Source organism: Dermacentor albipictus, chromosome 9, assembly GCF_038994185.2.
Source record: "Dermacentor albipictus isolate Rhodes 1998 colony chromosome 9, USDA_Dalb.pri_finalv2, whole genome shotgun sequence".
Taxonomy (NCBI): Eukaryota; Metazoa; Arthropoda; class Arachnida; order Ixodida; family Ixodidae; genus Dermacentor; species Dermacentor albipictus.
In genome coordinates, this window is record NC_091829.1 from 26966819 (window position 1) to 26988658 (window position 21840).

Genomic DNA, 21840 nt, shown 5'->3' on the forward strand with positions numbered 1-21840 from the left:
TCAGACTCCATAGCGGTACGTGCTGCCTCTCGCTTCAACACGAACTAAGCGACCAGGAACATAGCGCCCACGAAGCTAGGAGCCCGCGGCGCACCTAGACTCTGTACTCATCGCACATCGCTTTCAAGATAAAGCCTGCGCGGCCGCGCCATACGCAGCACCCGCCTGAGTTAAAGCCCCTTAAACTTCGTAAAGTAGTGTCACGCTTTGAAGAATGCCGCCGTTGCTATGCGCGAGCAGTGTAGGCGCCGCCACGGTCGAGGAGGGAGCGCGAAAGAGAGGAGAAACGAGGAGTGAAGGCGGAGGGGGAGAGTGTCTCTACTTTACGAAGTTTAAGGGGCTTTATGCGCGTTTATGGGCTCAGGGGCCACTACCTCGCCGACGACGACCCGTCACGTCCCCTGGCGTTGCGTCGCCGTAACTGCTCCGTCGAGGCGCGCTGGTGACGTGGCGTCGCAGCCAGTGGGAATTATGGCGACGCGTTTCGCTGCTACCGGCGCCTGCTTGAGTGTTTAGTGGGCCATTTGATGCTTTCGCATCAAGAATGTTTTAGGCTACTGTAACAGACACTGATCGGTTAACCCCCTTTCTGCTCGTTTATTACGTAACGAGGGTCTCGAATCTGGCAACATTGATGCCTTCAGATGGCATGTGGGGGCTTATTGACTAGTTGCTTTCACCCAGAAAGATCAGGTACTCGTGACGCCTGCGGCAGAAAGACTGTTCCACATCCGCCGCCAAGGTTTGTGAGTGGTGGCGCTGGCTAACAGTCCCATGGTTCTAGTAGGAAGTATAAATACACAAGACAGTGGACGGAAAAACGGCGGCGCAGTAGCGCAATTGGTAGAGCATGGCACGCGAAATGCGAAGGTTGTGGGATCGTTCTCCACCTGCGGCAAGTTGTTTTTTTCATCTACTTTCATTTCCATTAATTTATCGTTTGTTTAGTTCATTTAGTAAGTGCGAGTGATTTCCCTTGTGTGGTCTTTGGTGCCAATGTTTGTTGGCTTCTTATGCTAAGGCATTAAAACTGTCATTTCAGACATATATAGGCGCCAAATGCTGCCCTTTTGTCCACGTATAGGCTCAATCAATAAGAACTTCCTCTGTATACGTCTGAGGTTTTTCTAAGGGCGCAGTCTTCTAAATATTGTAATAGTCACACTATTTTTTACGATAAAGCGGAATAAGCAAGTTGCGTATAGGTTACAAGCTTTACCTGTAATTTCGTGTTTTTCTACACCGCGAGAGAAAACTTGCAAAAGCATCGACAAATTAGCACCGTCTCAACATTTTCGGTGCCGTGTTGCGCCCGTTTGCACCGAGTGTTAGTTTGTGTCCAGACAAGGAACCCTCACAATGCACCTAATTTGGGGGCCGGTATTTGTACTTTCGGAACGTTCGGCGATCCATCGCCCAGGCTTTGCAATTCCAGAATATTTGCTGGCCAGAACGTTTGACCGTTCTTGCAGTACCGAAATTTTGAATTTTCGTCCGAGACAGACTGAAGTTTCGAACTTACTCTGTCAGCAAAAGGTCCATTGGGATTAAGCGGGGGGGGGGGGGGGGGGGGGGGGACTCTTCCCGAACGTCCGAAATGACCCCCGTATTTCCGGGTGCGCCTGAGCAGTGAAGTTTCTCGATGATGTCATCTAACACGAAAAAGTGAGCGCGCAATTGCGCTAAGATCGCCTTCAAGGGAAGTTTGAGCTCCTTCTCACAGCGATGCCCTCGTCTGGTGCAAAGCTGTTAGTGACAGCCTTTACCCTGGCAGTGTTCGTGGTAACAACTGACTGCGTGCTTCGTGTTTTCTTCCGTGAGCGCACAAGTTTTGTAGGATACACACGCATTTTATTAACGTTGATTTATATTTAGATGCAACGCAACAAAAGAAACAAACGTGCGACTCTTGTGGAACAACAACAACAACAACAAAACGATATCGTTCTCGTTAGTATTCAACACATTTTGTGTCTCTGTGCCCGGTTCGACGTCGAGCGTGAGCCTCTCCGGACAGTATTAAACTGGCAGGACTCTAGACCATTTTCGGAAACGAAGGTCCTTGGACCATGGTTGTACGCGTCGATGGCACAGAGAGCCACGAAAGCGTTGTTGCAGTACCTTAAGTGGACAGGTATTGACCCCTTATAGAATCGCTGCGTACCTTCAAATGTGCCCGAAAATGCTCTCTCTCTCCACTCTCTCTCTTGCTCGCTCGCTCTCTCTTTTCATCCCTATATCCCAACCGGAAGTCTGTCGCGTTAACCTCCCTGCCTTTCCTCTCTCCGGTTTCTCTGTTGGCACAGCAGCAACTGAAAAGCAAGACATTGTTTTTATACCACTGACTTTCAGAGATTTTGGTGTCGCCGGCCGCATAAGCTTCAGGCGCTCGAATCAACTTGCCGCGAAGAAGTACGCCTTTGGTCCAGGCGTCTCGCGCTGTCACCAATGGGCGGCGCACAGGTGTCATCGCAATTTCTTTCCTGTGAGCATTTCCTTCTCCTTTTGTTTTATTTCTCTTTTTTTAGCAGTCTTACGTTACAGCCGTATTTTGACACGTTTACAACTTTTTTTCGTGAACAGAGCCTATCTTTCCTAAAACTTGACGGAAGGTTCGTATAATCATAGAACGGGACTAAATTCGTAAACCTTATTAAAAATTCTGGAGAGTTGTCAGGTACGTATCAAGTGCAAAATAATTCATTAGATCTGCCCGCGTTAGATGTGATTATTGCAGCCATATAATTGTGATATGAAGCGAAAAGGTAGACAACGCTAACGTGAATCTAAAATTTGGTACGTATTTCAAGTGGAAGAGCCTTTTAAAGGGATACTAAAGACAAATACCAAGTCGACGTGGACTGTTTAAATACCACTCCAGAAACCTCTCAATGCCTGTTTTGTGCCAAGAAAATTGTTAACGAGAAGATTTCATCTCAAGGGTCCGAATATCCTGTTCGAAATTTATATCTCCCGCCACCCAACCGAGGGAGTGGTGACGTTGCATACGCCATCACCATTCTTTTGCGGCCGTCGGTGAGTAAAACGACGTCCGACAGATGGCGGTACCGAGCCAAGTCAGAGCGGTGGATTTGCCGCTGCAGCTGCTTTTTGGTCAAGTGGCGTAGACCGTTCGGGCGTCCCGCGACATCACATGGAATATGAATTCTCTGCTAACTGCAGTTTGTGCGAGTTTCGCGAGCCAGTAAAACCAACGCAGCACTACGCGATAACAAAATTGCTGAAACGCGAAAGCGTGGGCGGAGGAGAGTCGAGCGAAAACGAAACCTCTCGCGCGCCCGCGTCATTGTCAGAGGTAACTTCAACGAGTTGTTTTTCCTAAAAAATAAAATAGAACCGGACAAGTAGCATTTTATTTCGTATTCTGTTACAATATAAGGATGTCTTGTGCAACGACTGGTTGTGTACTGGCGGCAGAATTTAACTGAGGAGTGCTTTTGTCTTCGGCCAAGTACTTGAATGTCCCAGGGGAGACTCTAACTACGTCCTGCATTTACCTCAATTTCTGCATTATTAAGGCTCTCTTCGCGATAATATTGACGCTTTAGAGATTCTCAAGCTCTAATCTATCAATTTAGCTTGACTCAAGATTTGCTTTTAGTGTCCCTTTAAGAACTTCGGTTCACCTTGCGTATTTACGCAGCATGTGTGTATCAGATTGCAGTATCGCTTTTTGGGATGAAGATACTGAATTTCAGATTTCGTCCCTTGATTGTTCCGAAACCTAATGTTGAACTTGTCGGACAACGGTACTTCATGGTCGAAAAAAATCAACCGCTGTTTATAGCTGGTACAATGAATGTGACTTTTCTTGCATACAAGACATTTAATTCCGCTCGCTCAGGCGGCTTCATATGATGATCATTTCTGCGTCTCACACGGATATGAATATGGATGCGTATGGACTTGATCCTGGCGTAAACGCTGTATGATTTGTCAGCCACAGCATTTACTGCGTTTTAAAAATGACGGGATTCAATAAAAAAATCAACTGATAAGGAGGAGGAGGCGAAATAATAAAAATGATGAGGACGAAGAGAAAAGTAGAAGGCAGGGAGGTTAACCAGAATAATGTCCGGTTGGCTACCCCACAACTGGTAAAATTATTAACACAACTTAATACTTTGCATTCGATACGAGATGTTGAACTCCAGCGTATATTATTCTCGCGCTGTTCCTTTTACATTATAATGCACACCGCCTTCACCCATTTTGGAAATGAACTTTAGCTTGTTCATATACGCAATTACCGTAAACAGAATACTGGGCTACCTGGAACTTATACGTGAGACGATGATTTATTAGCATCCCCTTTGAAATGGCGGCGAGAAGCAGCAAGCCCACTTGAACGAGAAGGGGCTAACGGAGGGTCCCGATTTTTATTAATCATATCATAAGCCAACAAACAAAGACAACATGGAGGAAATTACTTGTAGTTACTAATGGAATTAGATGAAACGAATGACAATGAAAGTGTATGAAAAAACAACTTGCCGCAGGTGGGGAACGATCCCACGTCTTCGCATTACGCGTGGGATGCTCCTAGCACCTGAGCTACCGCGCGGCCGTTTTCCCATCCACTTTCTTGGTATGTATGTTTTACTACTACCACTAACCTTCGGAGTGTTAACGAGCGCCAATACTCGCAAACCTTAGCATCATTTCTTTAATTCAATTAGTAACTACAAGTAATTTCCGCTATGTTTTCCTTGGTGTCTTTGTTGGCTTCTTATGAAAAACCTACCTGAGTTATTCAAGTGTGATATACATGCTTTTCATTTTAGAATTTCTGTGTACACCCACAGCTCTTCTACCTACCTTGCACCGCTACCTGTTCCTGTAACGGATCTGGTCGTACGGTCGTACGAGCATCTGGGTCGGTGACGTCATATAGAGGTGCGGGGTTTGACCAGAGAGGACACATAGTTATTATTGCAGTAACCAATCGTACTATGCTTACTTGTTGGCGTAAAGTGACGGCAGCGTCGTTATCGTTAGCAGGGCGTCCCGTTTGTTTTATGTTGCTTCGACGAAAACACCTATGCGACACAAAAACGTTAGATGTGTGGTTGGACAAAGCGTCGCAACATGTCGCTGCTAGCGTCGTTACTGCCGTTCGCCTTTACCGACACTCAGTATTTCCGTACAGAGTGGTCAAAGTAAAATTCGCCATTAACTGGGCATCAATTACGTAAAATGTGCGCCTCGGATATAAAGTCGGGTGCATGTAGGACTATATGGATATGCCTTAAGCGTATTCTTGTCATAAGTTCTGCCCTAAGCGCTTCTTGTACGGCTATTTCATCTATAGGTAAAGTGTCAGGTCAACATCCTGCTCCATATCAACAGAATTGAGAAATACCTTATTGAAGTTTGTCATAAGTTCTGCCCTAAGCGCTTTTTGTACGGCTATTTCATCTATAGGTAAAGTGTCAGGCCAACGTCCTGCTCCATATTAACAGAATGGAGAAATACCTTATTGAAATAACATAGAAACTGCAAACTAGCGGAATCACTACCTTCTTTCGTAGGACTGGCTGTATTTCATTTTTTTCAACACCTTGACGTACGTTGGCACCTTATATGAGCTATATCTACAACAGCCTCCTGATGTCGAATGGTCCGCAGAGATTGGTGCACAGAACAATCAGTTACGGATTATTCGTTCGGAAAATATCAGAATTTGGCACGGAGTTCAATGTGTGCCTCCGCGTGTTCATAAATTATTTCTTTTTCTCGGACCTTCTCATGCAGTCTACAGACTTGTTCTGCTGGTGCTTTGTCATTTGATTGCAATATCAGTTATATGGAAACTCGAGGTGAATTTTCGGCATTAGCGTGCTAAATAAATTAGCTGTTAATTTAATTTGTATGCGAGTATGTGGTGCAATTTACACGGCCGATAATTATATATCCTTCATGTAGTTGTCTAATAGACAGCAATCGCTATCTATGCTTCGGCTTTCGGGTGACAATGCGACTTTTCTTTCCTGTCATTTGTTTCTTCCGTTTGTTTTCAAATAACATTCGTCTTCAAGAATATTCGCAGAGGAATAAATCACTCTTTAGACCCATAGCCATGAGCTAGTAGTAAGTCCAGTTTAGAAGTTATTTACGTCCAAGGCAGACAAGGTTTGTACAATATATAATGGTTGCGAGCACACATGAATAATTTATAAACATTATAGTTAAGGTTATTTGGCCCATATTTAGGTCCAAAGCAGGTGAAATCCGCGTATAATGCTATCGCAGTAATCAAAGTACTAAATTCCAACTAAGTGCATACATTAAAAAATCATTGCTCAACTTTTTCAGCTGAGACTTTATGATAACTATTCCTTCAGTCCTGAAACTGCCCTTACGTCTACGCTAATGGACTACATTGGTATAAAATTTCACCTTATCCTGCGTCGCTTTCCCTCACGGTGCCACTGCACTTAGCCTTCACTATTCCAGGTGCAGCAACCGTATGATCAAAGCATTAAAGAAGGCCTCTTTATGACAAAATTGCTCAAGCAGTACATTCCAATGTGCCGAACAACCTGAAAGTACTCGGTTGGTTTCACATCAATAGTATGAAAAAAAAAGAAAAGGAAAAGTGGAAAACATCCGTTTCACGCGAACCGCTCATTCGGTTACACCGAAATTCAACAACCATCACCAAAGCTCCTTCGTCAGCTGAGCGAGAAATCCTGATCAACCGCTCAATCCGGCAAAATCAGATGGTGTGTCTGTGGCCGATGGTACTGTTGACACTCATGTGGAGGCATGGAGGGTCTGTGCCACGGAAACATTAATTTTGAGGAGATCCTCAATTTGCATTTGCAGACATAACGATAGCCATGCCACTGCCGAGGAGCCACTAGAGCCACTGTTTCCTACTCATGATGCAGCTGATAGTTTCCTTCAACATGAGGGGAGGAGGGAAGAGAAAAGTAGAAGGCAGGGAGGTTAACCAGAATAATGTCCGGTTGGCTACCCTACACCGGGGGAATGGGAAAGGCTTATTCAGTGCCTTCAACATGAAGGCACTGAATAATGATTGGTAAAGGTAACCGAAATAGCTTCTAGATGGTACACAGATTTGAAATGAGCCAGCGAAAAATTATTAATGAGCGGCCTAGACAGAAGTACACAAGCCATTGCTTTGAATGAGTGAAGAGCAATAAATGCCTTGTTCTTACGCGTGCCTTCTTATTTGAATAGATTGATGCACCTAGAAAATTAATTTTTTTTTCTTCCTCTGGTGACTGCTGCTAAGACGAAAAGACTTTCTTCGTCCCTTCGAATTTGTCTTAATGGAAGCCTGCTGTGCAAGTTTCTTGCCTCAAAAGTTTCGCAACTCGGGGCCACGCAACGAGAGTTCAATTTACACCCGTATTTACGGTACATCAAACGAAGGTACCTTGCACGACGAAAAGATTCCTTAATGTTTAGGCCTATTTTCGCTCTGTCATGTAATCAATGTTAGTGTACTCTTATTGCATTACGTTTCTGAAACGGATTAATAAAACACGATGACAGCAATAGCGCTTTGCTTGTGATACCGCTTTATGCGCCCACTGAAACTGCTAGCGCCATCTTGCGGTGGGCGCTTCAGCGCGCGGTGCTCGACATTTTCGCGCCGCTTCATAGATGGCGGCGTGGAAGAAGCGGCGCTTTCGGAATTTCGCCGCTGCACTGTGGTTCTTCTTAACTAAGTTGAAGGTCGAGCGCATCGCGTCGCATATTGAAGTTTCTGACATCAAAAAATAATAATAAAAACGTATCGTTGACTTTGGCGATTCCTTCGGCTCGTAACTCATTGTCTACGGTGATTAAGTAGCATTCTCTCGCAGCGACGACCCCCCGCTTATTATCGCTTGCCTGTGTTTTTCCTGAAATAATCGCGTTAGCCCACTGCGATGAACCGGACAAGAACCCGGAGGTTATAGGATGGTATTACGCGGGGTAGGGTGGGGTGGTATAAAAATGCAGTAACTTAAAGTGAGAAATCCAAAGATAATATATGTTATAATGTTTAAAAGAAGGCAGTTATAATTGTGCCATAGTACGTAAGGAATAGCGTGGTATAAATAATTGAGGAACTTGGCGCCCGTTCTGTGTACGTACCTTTCTTCGTCCTTGTTTTGTCTCACCGCCCTGTTACACGTCTTCTAGAATGCACCAACTATATATATATATATATTGTTGCGCCCGCAAAAGGCGTTACTTTGAAGCCGGGTAGAGTTAGCAGCGATGGCCTGGATCAGCTGAGCGCCTGGCGAGATTCAGCCAGCCAGCCACACGTCGTCTTCCTCGTTCACCACACTCCGGTGCCCCCGCATACTGTTTGTTGAGGCGTGAACCCACTATGCTCCTAAGAGTGTCACATTCGTGAGTCCACTACACACGCTCTTAGGTGTGTTATGCTCTAAGGTGTGTAGTGGACTCACCCTTGCGTAGTGCATCAGCCACTCGTCGACGTCCTCGCCCACTTTTCCCGCGAACGAGCGTGGCTCCATGTAGTGCCGCAAAGGTCCAACTGGCGTTGACCTTTGAGAAGGTGAAACTAGAGCTGGCATTTGTCCATCACCGTCCTGAGCCATAGGGAAGGTCGTTGGCAAGAGACCGGCAAGACGACGGCTCCGGCGAAGTTCTGGATGTTGCGACTCCGTGGTACGTCCTGTCGTACCCCGCACCTCCACCACTCTGTTGCGCCCGCAAAAGGCGTTACTTTGAAGCCGGGTAGAGTTAGCAGCGATGGCCTGGATCAGCTGAGCGCCTGGCGAGATTCAGCCAGCCAGCCACACGTCGTCTTCCTCGTTCACCACACTCCGGTGCCCCCGCATACTGTTTGTTGAGGCGTGAACCCACTATGCTCCTAAGAGTGTCACATTCGTGAGTCCACTACACACCTAAGAGCGTAACATTATATATATATATATATATATATATATATATATATATATATATATATATATATATATATATATATATATATATATATATATATATATATATATACACACACCTTTACTGGAATAGATGAATTACTTGCCACTTTTTCTTGTTTCTGACGTACGCAACTTGCTTTCTGTACGACACAGTAATGCATGTCGTGCCGTTCGAACAACGTATTGGCGCTCTTACCGCGGCGGACGCCCCGTGCCATCCCACGAAGTTCGACGTGCACCCGTAACCCTTGCTCCTGGCTTCCACACTCTTGACACAGTGGACACACGCAAAGAAATTCTTCGGCCCACCACGCGAACTCTCGTACATCCCTGCGGGTTCGACCTCTCGGATAGCCTCGCCCGTCAAAGAGGAGGTGTCGCTCCGAAGAGTTCGTTCTAGTGCCGCTGCCTCGCCGTACATCCGCGCGCAACGGTGAGTGAGTGAGTGAAATAACTTTATTGCGGTCCAGAGAAGACGCAGGGAAGACCCCGCGCCACCCGGCTAGTCCCACATAGGGACCGCCAAGCCGAGATTGACGGCCCGATCGCGGGCACTCTGGACGGCCAGGGTTTGGTCACTGAGTTCGGGGCTGCCCAAGAGCGCAGCCCACCTATCCTCGCGGAAGGAGGAGCCGATGGCTTCACACTCCCACAACACATGGTCCAATGTTGCCCTCAGTCCACAGGCAGGGCAGTCCGCACTGGGATATCTTTCAGGGTATATGGCATGAAGAACCGCGAGGTTAGGGTACGAACGGGCTTGTAGAAGTCGAAGGGTAACCGCCCGCGCCCTGCGTAAGGCGGGGTGCGGGAGGGGGAATACCCGTCTTGACAGATAGTAGTGCTTGGTGATCTCATTAAACGTAAGCAAGGGTTCACCGCGGGTCTGAGGGACTGCTGAGGCGGCGCGGTCAGTGAGTCCTTGCGCGGCCTCGTGTGCGCCCTCGTTAGGGTTAGAGGGAGAACCCTCAATCGACCCTAAGTGAGCGGGAAACCAAATGAGAGAATGCGGAGAGATACTTTTGGCGCTTTGGAGATATAACTTTTAGGGCAGAAAGCCGGTCTAGCTGGTGGCCAGCGTTCGGTGTGTCTTTTTGTGTTCCTGTCCGCGCCCTTTTTGACGCGCTAGTGCAATGTCCCCTTGCACGAGGTTATGTATCGACGCCTCGTGTAGATGGCCGTACTGTCCTGCGCCAGTAGGAGAAGCAGATCTACAGCACTTGCCACGGACGTGCCCTGGTCAGCAAACGGCTCGTCGACGTCTTTTGAGTCGTGTGGGTCTCCACCCTACTTGGCCGCCAAAATTACACAAGTGGATTTCGGCCCTCATCACTGCTCCTATCTGGACTTTGTGAGGGACACCGAGCTTCATAGTTATGTGTAACATTTCCTTTCGAAGCCGCAGGGCAACCTAACGCAATAAAAAAAAAAGAACACTGTGTATGTGGATAGACTCTGTCATTCTCAGACTCCCCCCTCGAAGTCGGCCACATTTACTAAGGCAAATTGTATAATTTTGTGGAACCTTTTATCTGCAGCTGTTTGTCCAAAGGCTTAGGCTAATACTTGTTTGCTTTTCTTTGTCCATGCCGGTTCAAGCTGAATATCTTTAATTTGAATTGGTGCAGAACGATAATGTTTCAAGGTGAGGTCGTGTTGCGGCCGTTGTAACAGGTTTCCAGAACTTGTGTAAAACAACAACCTTTTTTTTTTTTCATTGTTCAGTATGACAACGTCCAAGCACTTACCTCCTCGACGTGACTGCAACGTGGCATATGCGATGACATTCAAATCTGAGGTCTATTTTCAACATTTCTTAAATGCAGTTTTTGACTAAATCAATATTTAGGCCGCAAGTGAGGAGGCAGTTGTTAACGACACCTTCCCTTTCAGGCTCGATGCATCGTTCTGGAGGTTCCGCCTGGGGATTAATCCACTCTGAAGCCAAAACTTTCTAACTGATGCTACGAGCCGAATGACGCGGTGCCACCTACGAGATTTGTGCTATTTCATTTCCCACCTATATTTGCACGCTACTATACCAGGTGTTCCTTTTTTATGTGCTGCACCAAATTTCTTTAAAATTGCCTCTGTCAGATGGCACAGTTATAAGCCTTAAGGTAAATTAATCGCTGTGCGGTCATTACTTCTACAAGAAATCAATATTCTAAATTTATTATAATCACAATTAGACTAATTACACATTTATTTAGCTACATCACCGCACATACATCTACTAACTGTAGCCGATGTGTTCTCTAGGCGATACTACTTGGAACGCACTCCCAGGCCTACACCAGTTTCGAGATATTAATTTTCAAGGTGTCCAACAAAATACATTGGCGTTCCAGTTACTTTCGCGCTGCAATGCATAAAACAGCGTTAAAGGTCAATTGGAACAACAGTGTATTTTTTACTGCATGATTGACGAGGCATATATCTATAAACCGGTGCCCTCCTCAGAATTCATTCCAAGTGTATATGCCTTGTAAACTTTGATTAGACTAATATATGTCAAAATAATTTTCTATTATTTCGTTAAAGCCAAGGTGACTTTTATTCCTGGCGTCTCTCATGTCGAAGGAAAGTAAACTTGATTGATTGATTGATTGATTGCTTGATTGATTGATTGACTAACTGACTGATTCATGGATTGATTGTCTGACTGACTGATTGATTCATTGAAACTTACTAGCTAGAATTCGTACATTGAAATATGTACCATAACGTAATTAACTAACAAGAAAATTCGTACTACTGTCTTATTCATTCGAATAAACACATTGATTTCTGGTAGACGTAATGGGCCCCCTCATCGAGTAGACGATCCGAGTGTTTGCCATTGCTGTACTGTGGTTGCAAGGAATAGACAATGATCATCAAGCTTTGAGTAAATTGAATATTCTGATTTTTTTAAGTACACCCATTTCTTTTCTGGGTGAAATGTATTGCTTCAGACGACCGCTTTCATGACGCCACTGCCGTCTTAGACGGGACGTTCATAGTGGGGCGTTTTGGTAGTAATTGCAAAAGATTCGTTCTTCCCTTTGTTGTAATGCTTGTGCCCAATAATTAACCTGTGCATGTAATTCGAGCGGGTGATACAATATATTTAATGGAGAAACGTAGCGTGGCTGAGTGTACAACAAATGAATATTTAATTACTATGTAATTATGATGGGTCAGTATAAGATGCGCAGATCTCATTCCCCCACCGTGACTTGGTTCTATATGGTGTCACCAGCACCTCGGGATAAAATGTAAATTTCACACATTCATCTACGGTCGATCGTAAATCGTGACAGGAGATATTTCACGAAAATACATGAAAAAACGACAGTTAAGGAAGTGTCGGCGACACTTGCGTTTCAAGCAGGAAAGTGAAAGTTTAGCAACGCATCGCGCTTAAAATTTTCCCACTTCCCAGGAATTTCACGTCCGTACCACGTGTGTTGTTTTAGGAGTCTAGGAAACACCTAGGTTAGCTGCAGTATGACACACTGGAACGCTTCAATGAGTAAATTGCTACAAAGGCTATGATGAACCTACACAGAATAAAGATATTTCGCTCGCCACTCGGAACATTATTTTGTACTTCGCATAAATATCAACACCTTGCCCCGCACGTTTTACCGAGCATACAGGGGGAAACAACCAAATACCTTGTATAACGAATAAAAATTGGGATAGAGTGACCACTCAGTTCCTGTGTTCACAGTGCATAAGCAACCTACACCAGTGCAAATTTTCGGTACACATCACCAAAAAGTGGCCCTCATTCTTTCAAAATGCGAAACATCTGCTGTGCTTGCCTGGAAACAAGTAACAGTATAGAAACAGCCTTGCTCCCTCCTCGGTAGGTACGCGTATGTGGTTGGCGGGATAAACGAGGTGCATATTTAAAGTTTACTGCTGCCAAAGCTTCTGCGCTGCTATTCGTTGTCGCATTTAACAGTGTAGAGTTGGTAAAGTTCGATCTAGCATCTGCTTGCTTTTGCGGTGTTCCACAATTTATCATCGCAAATGTACCATGGTCGCCAGCCTGACTGCGCCGCCAGATCGATAGTTGAGTTTGCGCAACGTGTTAACTACAAACGCTGTCCACGCCGTAAACGCCGTAAACGCCACCAAATTGATGGCTACGCGAATGAAAGCTCTGGCGCTCCTATGTTGTCCGCAAGCTCCACTACTGGTTTAACCTTCAATTCGGCCTTCGTCCTTGATTAGCCTATCTGTATATACGCCGGTGCTTGACGTCGGTAACAGGCAGCGGCGTACGAAAACGCACGCCATCTTAGTCGCAAGTGTCTATTGGCACGTGTGGCTAAGATGAGCTGACGTCTGTGAATGAGCTTCGTGCTAACACACACACACACACACACACACACACACACACACACACACACACACACACACACACACACACACACACGCACGCACACACGCACGCACACACACGCACGCACGCACGCACACAGGATAAACTAACAAGCCTGTGCTTTCGCTAGCTGAGCCTTCGGCAGCGTACTTCGTCTAGCGTTTATAAACTATGGACGGTATAACGAGCTCAATGGGCGCGGACGCATTCAACAGCTATGCTCGCATACACAACACGCCTACTCGACGCCTTCGTTTTATGCTGTGGGCATGCGCGCTGCGGTATGAAGAAGCGTCGTTAGGCTAACAAACCAAGCGACCGCCACTGTTCGCTCTCTTTCATCTGGCCGCGCTCGAGCGGAGCATTTCTCGGAAAAAGTGGGCAGGGCCTTCTCGGGGAACGCTCGCAATTAGGCGGCGGAGAGTGATGCGCGTTCGCGACCTCGGGAATGTTGACGACGCCTCTCGGTTTCCGCTCAGGACGGCTCCATTTGCCCGCAGATCGAGCTTCGACACCTGCGCGCCTGCGGACGAAAGATGTGAGGCGAACTCGGATAACGCTAGCGCCTCAAAGAACAGGAAGTAAGTAAATAAATAAATAATGAATAAATAAATAAATAAATAAATAAATATATAAGAAATTCGCAGGTGTATGCCATTATCAACTACTGCTATACATCAAAGACAGAGAAGCAAGTTCTGCCGTCCTTCAGCGGAAGTCTAGGGACATGTAGCATTGTACTATATATATATATGCTCTTCGTGATGCACGGGTTCCCTCGAGAATAAAAAGAAAAGCACTCATACGCCGGCGTTCTAGCGCTAACCTCCAAGGAGAGGAGTTCAACTCCGGAAGGTCTGCACGAGTGAGCACCGCTCGTTCTACGGTGACAAAGGCAGTAGCGCCGCTTCTTGGCATATAGTGTGTTTCTCGCACGTTATCAACGCACATCCACCCCAACTCATTTAAGCCCCCTCACAAAATTAAGCCGGCTCTGTCGCCAACGTACGAAGAATAAGTGAACGGACGCACACTTGGATCAATGCGCCGAAGCATGGGTGCCGGCGGCTACACCGACAGCGCACTAACGATCGAAGCAGAACGTTTCGTAACGGTCCACACATTAAGAGGATGACTAGTGATCATATGTACTTGCTACAAGCTGCTGCAACGTACACATCTACTTTCCAAGCCTTGTGTCCAACAACAACAAATCCATCGCAACTGAGCGCACACGTGAGGGATCAGGCAGAAACTAAACTATCAGCTAGTGACCGCCCGGGGAACATTACTGAGTCAGAAACGTGACAAGCCGCTGCTCAAAAGTGTTTGCTTAATAAAGTAGGAAGAGCTAAACACACTGATACTGACTTAATTCGTATAGCGAAAAGTTGGGATAACTTGGAATACATTTTTGGCACAGCGTGCATTGCAAGCACCCTATACGCGGTTCGTGCCGTTTGCAAAAAGCGTAATGAACTCCGAAAGCGCTCACATGTCCTTTGAAACTGCAGTCAAAAGACTCACCCGTCGTACATCCTGTCACTGTATACGATACGCCCCGAGACAGAGGTGCGAAGAGCCGCACCGGCGTCCTGTACACCCTTTGCAAACACAGACAACGGAGGCAGCTGAGGCGAGCAATGGACGCGTCACCACGTGATCAAACATGGCAGCGCCCACGGGACCGCCGTGAAAAGGGTCAATAGAGGACCCTCTAGGCTGTGCGAAATTTTTCATTACCGACGCATGGATGCTTTGGCATTGACGCGCAGACTGCGTTGCTAAAAACGAGCGAACACCTCTCACCGGTGCAGTGAATTCTTGCTGAACGCAGAAATTTCTGGCTGACGTCAAACGCGGAGCCGATACAACGCGCGAGAACAAAACATAACGGATTTGCTGTCTAGAAAAACTGCGCAGAAATGTTGACTATTCGAGTGAAATACAGGTGAAGTAGTTGTTATCTTATAATCATTCGTAACTTTGGTGAAAGCAAGAATATCGGAATATGATACACGTACGTTCCTGGCTGTTCTCTGATTGACGTTTCATACCCAGCCCGCCGCCCCCCAGCGCGGTTCTCAATGTTCTCTAACAAGCAGCTACGCTGTAAAGGTAGGCGATGGCCGAGACGACGCGTTGCAGCGGAAGCTGTTTCGGAACTTTTCGCGTCTCCCCAGCGTAGGGTAGCAAACCGGGTCTTTTTCTCTGGTTAACCTCCCTGCCTTTCCCCTCTCCTCTGTCTCTCTCTTTCGCCTCTCGATGCATCCGTTCGCACGTCCATTGATATGCTAAAACGTTGTTCACGTGTCTACGCTGTGGACCACTTGGCGAGGGAAAGGGTGTCAATGGCGGTGGTTTTGTCTCTGCAAATGTTTCGATGATAATCCGCTGGTCTCAATACCTGTAGCCAGTACCTGCTGCGGAGAGTCCCGCTCAAGCAGAGACGGTTCTTGACGTCTAAGCACGTATCGAGTAATACTACTAAGCTGGACGGCAGTGAGAGTTCTGTGTTAGCTCGGTGAATTTTGATAGGTCCCATTTGTTCTTGTGCGCCAAATAAACCCGTTCTTGCAACATTTGCTTCATCTGTTTAGGTACAAAACTCTTCGCAAATGGGTAGGGTTGGAACCCTCATTGAACGACAAATACCACAGAAGAATATTCCAAGGCACGTAATAGCAGCCGTCGTCATGCTAATGATCGACTCAGGCCTGAAGTTTGGACTGCGTGATCAACATTTACATTGTTCCATAATCTTTGTTTCCATTTTTTTTAGCAGTAAGTAGGCGTCCATACGTTTACATGGTATGCGTAAATATATTTGCGTGCGACGAACATTGTGCAACGCACCAGGAAAAGATTATCTGTATCGCAATAATATGCATATTCACGTTGTTTCTCTGGGTTTTAATTAAGAAAGAAAAAAACTATAAGTATCTGTAGCGGGCGTAGTACAAGTAGAATTTGAAAGGTGCAGGCCTCGGGAAACTGGCCCTCATGCTGATGTCTCTATTGAAATGGGTAGGTCGATACTTACATAAAGACCTAAAAAAAAGAAACGAAGAAAAACACCACCCCCTTCCCACTCCCCTTGAATCTTGTAAAGTAAACACGATCGCTGGCTCTACGCGCCTCAACTTCTTCCGCGTGACTGATCGTTATCACTGAAATCACGTCTTCCGCTTCAAATCCGCAACCACGCCCAGATTGTGGCGCTCTTCGCATCCACCCGCCTTGGACCATCGGCTCGAGCTTATCTCCATTTTGGAGAGGAATAAAAAAGTTAGCATAGGAAAGAAGGAAGTATGAAAAAATAAAAATAAAGAAAGAAACCAGCGTCGCTGACAGCTGGCCCATTGTAGCGATGATGTATCGCCGGCCGAGATGGCGCGTTTCGTGTGCGTGAAACCGGATATTCACGCACGCAGGACGAGACGAGACAGGACCGCAGGGCGCGTTTCGTCACTTCCAGGTGCAACACCGTGTACTGTTGGCGTGGGCCACGAGCAAACCAACCCCCCCCCCCCCCCTCCTCCACCCCCTTAGTACCGCTCCTTCCTTTGACGAGCGTTGAAAAATGGACCTTCCAGAACGCTCTCTCGCCTCCGCTTCGCCGCTGCACAACAAAGCCGAGCTGGCAAGCGGCGAGCCCCAAGCCTTGTGGCGAAGCCACCGCGTTCCTACCACGCGTCGCTGTAGGTAAATGAGCAAAGCGATCCGACTGGTCACGCTTCAAACCTACCCCCCTACCCCCCCCCCCCCCCTCCCTGGAACTATTCGCCCCACCCGCTCTTTTCTGAGCTTCAGGCGTGGTCAGCCTTGTTTGCTTCCGCCTTGTCCTCAGCTCTATTGTGCACTGCGCCGTGTTTGATTTGATTTCAGTTCCGTGCAGCGCACGCTTTATCGTGCGCCGAGATTCAGCTCTTAAGAGCAGCGAGATATAGCCTGAGGCGTGCTCACAGCCTCGGCTGATTTCATAGTCACTCGTGCTTTGTTGTGTTACCTATTAGCTCGAAGTAAGCCTTAATGTATTAATACTTGCACGTAACGTACACCTATGACCAACCGCTGAGGTGGAAGCTGGTGAGAAAATTAAGTAACTATTGAATAACTGCACAGCTGGTAATGTTGGCTAAAGCTGCAAAGGGAAAGCTACCAATCTTGCGAAACGCTCTCATTTTGAGAAAATGTCCCGGAATTGGTGCACATACCGGGACCGCGACCAGCGTCTCTAGGGTGCATTTTCACAGCCGCACCACCTGGTCTAAGAAACGTGCGAAGACCTGAATCTAGCTGCTAACTCGACGAGATCGGATTGCGTAATTCGATTCGGAATTCAGGTCAGTCTATAGAGGTCGTGCTCTAGTGAGCTCCAGTCATTAACACAATTACCGAAGTTCGATCGTTTTACAGCAACTTAGGCCGAGCAAATGGAAGAAAACAGCTAAGTACGGTGCTCACGTGAAAGTAACAATGCGTTGTTTCTATTTCTTCTCGGTATTCCTTCTATTCGTCGGTTTTCTTACCCAAATTTTGAAATTTAGTAGCGGTGCCTTCGCTCGAATGAGTATACTGACAAGCTGTCAAACGCTGTAACAACCTCAGAACGACGGTGGGGATTCCTGGCAGAAGGGATACTAGCGGTCGATATGAAAGTCTTCTAGATGGCGAAAAATTGAGCTATTCCTGTAAAAGAACGAAGCTTGATATCGGTTAAAGTTTTGTATGAGAAGAACCAAATTGCCATAAGTACAGTGCATTTGTTGGACACAGCACCTGCCCGCAAAATGCGTCATCGTCATTAATTGCAAACATTTACTTCTAGGCAAGTGCATCAAACACCCACAAAAAACAAAACAAAAAGAACAACAACAAATAAGTCTGTTCTTGGCAACTTAGTGCAGACGGAGGTCTGACAGTTATATTCCGAATGGTAATTTGTGCTGTCAATATGGAGAAGTGCTTCATTAGTTTTCCCACCTACGAAATCTACTCACAGCATGGACTCAAATGCGAACAACTCCAAGAATAATCCAGTGCGTTGTTCCCTTTGTACGTACACCTGCATTTGTAAGCGTAGCTTACTTCAGATTTCAAATCATGTACTCGGGAGTACTTCATGCATAGAAACTGGTTACATAGCAATTACATGTTGAAAATCCATGCATCTACGTGTAATACACATTCTTAATAGTTATTTCTTTTTTGTATTTAAAGTTATGTTCCTTTTGCATTTAATTTATATTGATGGTACAACTTACATGAACCAGTTTGTGTGAAGTTGTTTGTGCAACTGTATTAATATGTTCTACTCACAGAATTTCGCAATAATACTGCTAGAACAAAATTTGGAGCTACAATCAGAGCAAGCTCACTGGGCCCAATGCGTAGCATATGGATCGATATTTTTTGAATAATTTCGCAAGTTGACAGTTTTATGGATTTGGCAAGCCACAGTGCGTTGTGCCCACGCATTGCAATTTTATTTTCGGCCGCGAGTTTCGCATATTGAAAATACCTCAGTTTATCGCGCAATACATACAAACAAAAAATCCGGATGGTTTAGCATATGAGTGGCGCAACATGCAGATTACATAGTAAAATATTCTTGCGCGCACAATTGACAAGGACACAGTGAAGGGGACACACGAGCGCTTACTCACAACTATTTTATTTTCGGAAAGATACAGAACATATATACCTTAGCTATCAGCGTTGAGCATGTGCAACAAGAGCGGTCAGTAAAACATAAACAGATTAAACACAGATTAAGAAGGTTCAACCAGTATTTAAGAAAGCGAATTCATTTTCAGTGATTACAACCGATGGTTGGCTTATGCAGATTACATTTTGGACAGAAACTTAGACCAACGTTGCTAATTCGAAAGCATTATATGGCTGGCTCATGAGGCGGAAAATCCGGCGTTGGTGTTGGCGTGACCGAAGTCATCGGGCCCTCGACCTTTGTTAGCAGTAGAACCCACGACGTTTGACGTTAATTAAGGTACAGCTAATTAAGCTAGAGGTAATTAAGACACTCGAAGTCGCGATCTCTGTCCAGGGTTCGAACTGCTCGAGTGGTCGACTGGTCGAGTCGAAACCATGACCTTCCGTTGTGCGCACTTTGGGAAGAAGTCCGTTGGTCACGTGGTCGCAATGCTTGCTTTCGCATTCATCCACGTAGGGATAACTAAATGCCCGCTGAATTTTTTTTAATATTCTAAACAACAATGTTCGAATGGTTTAAAGTAAGAGCGCAATGGTAGTAATTGTTGTCAGAGAGCAAACTTTCGACTAGAATTTACTCTCTAGGAGGTTACAAAGGGGCTGCATTGACCGTTTGAAGCTAGGAGGAGAGGTTTCGACAAATTCACGCGCCGTAATCATTACCATACTTCCTCAATCGCCACACCGGCGCTTTACGCAGACACTGAGCAGCGAATAGTCCTCTATTGTAACCTTACAGCATGCAGCAAACTGCCGTTATAAAAATATCATTTGGACCTTAAATGGAGTTCTCTAAAACTGGCATTTATTTAAACGCGGCGATGACTTAAAAAGCTATAGTAACGTAGTCAGCGCATTGGAAAGCTGCGAAGGCTCTTGTAACGTACAATTAAACAAAACTTGGTACGATGGTGCCGATGTGACAGTAGCGAGAGTGTAAGCGAGAGAGAGAAAGGTTGCATAGAAAGACAAGGAGGTTAACCAGAGGTAGTTCCGATTGGCCACCCTGCACGGGAGGAAGGGGTAGGGGGATGAAAAGAAAAGAGAACGGAAGGGAGACAGAAATAAAGAGAGATTGTGCAGGCACCCGTCAGCAGCTGTCTCGTCTGTCATGATGACGAGATGCAGTCGCAAACCCAGGCAACTGGCGCCGCGGGGTGGAATGACCCTCGCAGCGCCCCTTGCGTCTCCAGGTTAACGCGAATGAACGCAAAGAGCCACCGCACACTTGCTGCCAAGAAAGGTTCAGCGTGGATTTCCCCGATTCTTCACTCCGTACTACAAGCAAAGTGTGGCGTCAATACACTTCGAATAATCCGTCCTATAGAAAGCGTGCACCGTAGTAGTGCACCTCGAATAAGCGATTTCGTTAAAGTAAGGCTTTAGTGTATACGAAACCATATGCGAGTCTCTAATTTCGCTGGACCGTGTACGTAAGCCACAACTCGCGGTACGCTGCATGGAACCACTGTCTTGCTTCCGGAGAGAGCGGAGCTCCTCGGACTGCTGAAGGCTTCATCATTTGTTTTCCGCTACAATCACTGCAGGTCCCTCGCGCTGTGTTCCCGCGGGCATTCTTAATGATGTGGGCGTCAGAATGGCCGGAGCAGCTGGTCGAGGTCGTTAGCTGCGTCTGACTCTTTGGTTCCGCGTCCACACCGTGCTTCTTGGCCTGGCCGGGCAATTTATGACCGCTGAGACGCATCCTTCAACGGTCTGCACGCTGTGTCGTTGTTTAATATTGAGTTTACGCGCCCGTTGCTGCAAGATCGGGCAAGATCGGTTTAGATTTTCGGTTTTCTTTCATTCTCCGATTATAGGCGTTCTTAGGTATGACGACCAGCACGTTAGATCACCTGGATTCAAGTACGATCTCGGTGGCAAAATTGCTTGCATCGCGGTTACAGGCGTCACAAGTCCAGTAAGCGATATGTTCGTCTCTGGAGTTCCTGACGTCGACAGGCCTCAGATGCGGCAATTTCTGTATCAAGCAAAAAACTTGCACTAACAATGAGCAAGAAAGTGGAGTCCTCCGTATTTCAGTCTGGTTTAAATTTCCGGTGGCCTCCGTCTGTATGCTGTGTATGACTGGCAAGAGACGGCTTGAAAGAGCTGCCTGGAAAGGCGCTGGGCGAAAGACTGGGAAAGCACATAGCGCAGGGAACAGCTATTTTAAACTAATCTAGTCATGTGTGCAAAAGTAGTTCGACATTCTACAGATTGTTAACATGAACCAGTGATCTTACGGGTTGAGACAAGATGAGCGTAAAGACCACCACTTCCCCCTCCCTCCACCCCCCCCCCCCCCCCCGTAAAATAAAGGAAAGCTGGTATAGGTAAGAGGCCATACGCGTTGTCAGAGGAAATGCACATACTACTAATCTACCCCCAGAAGTTTATGAAGTGAGATGACATTGTAATTGGAAAGTAAACTGAGAAATGAGAGCGCAGATGATTGACTGCATCAAAGCATGTTGTGAAAACGGACACCTTCACCAACCCGACTGTATCAGGAAGCTATAAACGAAACGGTTCTTTTCTAGCTTCGTGCTACAGTCAGGTGGGTGACAACATTAACAATCGTGAACGTAGATCGACCTAACGGGCTTCCAGAAAACTGTTTTGTCATATATTCAGCGTTCTTGTGCTTCGTGTTGTAGATTATCTCGGCCTCGCTCTGCAACCTGCTAACCTCCTAGTTAGCTCGTATAGTAGAGCAATCACAACGGAAAGAAGTTGGGTCTGGGGTTCCAATCACGGACGAGGACGCGT

General features: G+C 46.3%; 1 long non-coding RNA gene across 4 annotated transcripts in view; it reads left to right on the forward strand.

Annotated features, from left to right (window-relative positions):
• The first annotated feature begins 8457 nt into the window (after positions 1–8457).
• Positions 8458–21840, forward strand: part of LOC139049597 (uncharacterized) — a 54997-nt gene continuing 41614 nt past the window's right edge. Inside the window, exons 1-2 of one of the 4 annotated variants that reach the window (XR_011508410.1) lie at positions 8458–8679; positions 9236–9390. This is a non-coding gene — a long non-coding RNA (uncharacterized lncRNA). Of the gene's footprint in view, positions 8680–9133; positions 9391–21840 lie in introns of those variants that run through there. The other 3 variants (XR_011508411.1, XR_011508408.1, XR_011508409.1) reach the window with 3 other exon arrangements.